Source organism: Phalaenopsis equestris, unplaced genomic scaffold (assembly GCF_001263595.1).
Source record: "Phalaenopsis equestris unplaced genomic scaffold, ASM126359v1 Scaffold000126, whole genome shotgun sequence".
Lineage (NCBI taxonomy): Eukaryota > Viridiplantae > Streptophyta > Magnoliopsida > Asparagales > Orchidaceae > Phalaenopsis > Phalaenopsis equestris.
In genome coordinates this window covers 4,018-8,267 of record NW_018164568.1, presented here as the reverse complement: position 1 = coordinate 8,267, position 4,250 = coordinate 4,018, and positions in this window count along the sequence as shown.

Here is a 4,250-nt window from a genome sequence, read left to right as displayed (position 1 = left end):
TTGTTCTCTTTGATGAGTTAATTGACTATGCTCTAGAACCTGTTCTAGCAGCTTTCAGTCATACATGTATTGTTTGTGGGTGAAGAGTGGTGATCATCATCGATCTGAGGCAACCTACAGCAACTCAAAATTTGCTACCTCTGAGCGGTCGGAAGCGTCAAGCGGGAGCCACTCTATCATTAAAATATGCCCGAAGGGGGGTCTCGAGACCAGCAAAACCATACTTGAGATATCGACGACCGAAGGCGAACCCAATAAATCTTTTCTAATCAGTAAACCTTTTGATGCATGGTCAAAAAACTTACTGATCCAAATCTTTCCAGACCACCAAGATGTTTTTTTCCTCGACAGAGGTCGAGATGCCAAGAATTCGTCTCCCAAGAGAGTTCATCTCTATAGAGATGAGTTATTCTCTTCGACGAATAAACTAGTTGTGCTCCCATGAACCTGATCCAAAAACTTTTGGTTGTATATTTACAAAACAAGAAAATTATAGTCACGATTGAGAGAATTTTTTAAGAGAAAACTATAAGAAGTTTTTCTTAGATGAATTCTAAATAGATATCCTTAAGAAGCATTCCCAATTGGCTCCCCAAAAAGGATCCTTCAAGACATGTGAAGGATAAAGATTGAATCAAATACTTGGGCAACAACTCTATGGACTAAAACTAATTTGATGAAGGCTTCTTTACTCGTGAACTTCCACTTTTTAATTCTTAGAAAATGGTTGATTTAACATTTAACATTTAATTAGAATAGAAGTTAATAAATTTAATAATTTTTAATTTATATTCCTCCATATTTATAATATTGAAATTAGATTTTCTTTTTTAATCAAATCATGGAGATCATATTTTTGTTATCTTTAAATTTTATTTTGACAATTCATATCACATCTAAGAGCATGATGCTTGTGTTGTTTATCCTAGTTCACTATATTTGCTCTTTTAATGCTTCCAATAGGAGAGAGATTTTTTCACTTCCCTCACAACACTCGTAGTGCATTTGGGGGAGCTTTCTAAGTGCTTTTCATTTTGACAAGTAGTTCTTGTGCATTTGGGAACCCGCTTTTCGCATGCTTTTACCCAAAGACTATTTTTGGAAGCACAAAACGTCGAACGACGACAACACTGGCCTCCGTTCTGTGGTTCTAATTGCAGCCCAGGTACAAAAAGATTATTCTACCCCTCATCACTTCGATAAATATCATGTTTTATCCCCGATATTACCCTCCCCTTTCTCCCTCCATTCAACAACGTTGCGGGTGTTAGGGTAAATTTGCGGTCCTCTTCTCCCTCCATTTGGTTTCGTTGCGATTGTTAGGGTAAATTCGCGGTCCTTTGCTCTTCTCCCCTCTATTTGGAATCGTTATTGCCACCTCCTTTGTATTTCTCGGTTTTCCTCTGTGGTGGTGATTTTTTGCTTATTGTTTTACCGATATGTGATTTTGTTGTGTGACCTCTCAATTTTTCTCTATAGTGGTGGTTTGTTGTTTTCTTTTTTACCTATGTGATTTTCTTATTGTGCTTCTCGATTTTCTTATGCACATAAAAAACTGAATTTGAAATTCCACATATATACCTCACAATGTTGATACATTTACATGCAGTACACCTAAAATTTGATATTTACATTTATAACATTTGATATTTTCTAAAGCCTTGTTGTTAAAAGATATATTCCACTTTAAAAAAATCAATGATGGTGATATTTTTTATGTGAAGTCAAAGTTTTAAGTGTTATATATAAAAATATAAAAGTTTAGATCCTAGATGTGTAAATATATAAGAATTGTGGGGTATGTATGTAAATGCCCCAAAACTAAACCATTATAGAGTTGCATACTACAAAGCCTTGCAATGATTTATTCAAAAAAAAATTCCTCTAAAGAGGACAAATCACTTAAAATAAAAATGAGCATCATCATTAAGGAACAAAAAAAAAAAGAATTATTGAGTTAAATTTTCACTAAGTGAATCTGCAATTGGGGCATCTTTGTCTTACTCGTTGGTGGTGGTTCGGTGTTTGTCGTTTGAACTGTGCAGTACTGTTTGAAGGGAAACTTGCAAGCATATCACACAATTCTTATGCTTGCGCATATCTTGCGCCTAAAATTTGAAATTTGCTTACGTAAGAGTGTGTAATTCAGTTTTAAAAAATTGCTATCAATGACATTTTTATGTAATGTTAACAATTTGAGTTTTATATAAGAAAATATTAATGTTTAGTTGTTTGATATGTATATTTAGACGAATCATGTGATGTTCAAGTTTTGAGTGCCATTGGGACTTCTCGATTGTCCTCTGTGAAAGTGATTTGTTGCTTCTTGTTTAACCTTTGTGATTATGTAATTTGGGCTTCTCAATTGCCATCTGTGGTGGTTGTTTGTTGCTTCTTGTTGTGGTACACATGTAAATGCACGTGTTGGTAACAATGACAATATTACATATATTGGATGTTTTGGATGTGCTACACAAAACATCTTAGCAGTTAGTACACTCTTTGACCATATATTTGTTTTACATTATTGATGGTTGGATGAAAAGAGAGTACTCATGATAGTCACATATTCAAATTCGCTACTCAGCTGCCTGAATACAAATTTCCAATGCCTCTACCAGGTTAGTACATTCTTTGACCATATATGAAGCGTTTGATTTAAGGATATGTAGTAATGATGTCATTATTCAAGAAAATATTACCTCGTCAATTCGAGATTACCATTGCTACAAGGTTTCTTAAAACCCTTCCCAACATGGTACCACATTTACGATTTTGAGAGCAACAACTAAGTTATTAAAGGGAGGAAAGAATTATTCAACAAAAAACACTCATCATCACACAGTGTTATCAAGAGTACATTCAGAGTATGGAAGAAGAAGCGAGTAATACTCTGAGATATGTCCACATATTCCTTCAAAAAACAGATAAAAATAGTTGTTGCAATGACACACTACAAATTCTTTTACGGAGGCATCCATCTCGAGACGATATTGATTTCAAGGTTTTAGACAAAGATCCAAGATGCATTTTTGTGGAAGCATTCAAACATCGGGCAAGACAATCATTGCCTAATGAAGACTTAGTACAAATGACTTCAACGCATCCGATGGGGAGGGTGTTCAGGAAATAATGCAATTAAGAGAATAGATTACATATGTTTTGGTGAATTCATCAAGTATATTTATGTAGCATATTGTAATGTCTTCTTTTAAATATTTACTATTTAAGATCTATTGAGGATTTGTTGATGTGTATTTTATATATTTATATAGTGTTTTGTATTGATGATATGTTGATTTCTAACATTATGAAAGCATATTTTTTCCTTGTGTGTTTTTTTTATAATTTGAAACCAAATATTTATCTTTTTATTCTATTTCATATCTACTCCAATTTGTTAATTAAAAACAAAATGTATTATAATATTTGAAAAAAATGAGTTCAAGTTATCAAGTACTTTAAGAGTTATCTATTATCACTGTGAAACACAATGTTCTGAATACACGTCAAGAAGAGAATGCAACTATGTGAGGAGATTTTATTATGTTCCCAAAAAAAAAAAAGTGAATTTTGCATGTATTTTTTATGGGCTAATCACATGGATGTGTTCGCACCAGAAGTAATCCAGTCAGATCATATGCTATAGATAAAAAATTAATCTAAATATTTGATCTTCTGAATATGAAGGCGATCGTCATTATAGTATTGCTGGTTATTTTAGTAGTTCTTGTTATTGTTGTATTATGCATGAAAATGATGACTTACAATTGATGTATTGAAGAAATTTTAACTCATAACATGTTTTCTGTATTGCTGGAGCTTTATGTGTTATTCTGCTATAATTAATTTGAAAATAGTAGTCACTCTGTTAATTAACATGTCAGGGTAAAACTTTTGTTTACATTAGGAACAACTGCAACACAAAATATTATTCAAACAAAATCTTATTATTGCAACAATAGCTTTCTGACAACACCTATAAAATTGTTTTTTCCAAAAACAACTTCATGCCTACTTTTTGGCCTAAACGCTCCCTCAACCTAAAGAATATTCATATACACACTCTCATATTTTTCTATAGATTAATATTATGATTATGATCCACTACATATAATAAACAAATATAAATTTAATAAAAAAATAAATTCTCTATCAAAATCTAATTGTCCTAATAAAAATGAAAGAGTACTATACATACATATACATATATATACATACATATACATACATACATATATATACATATA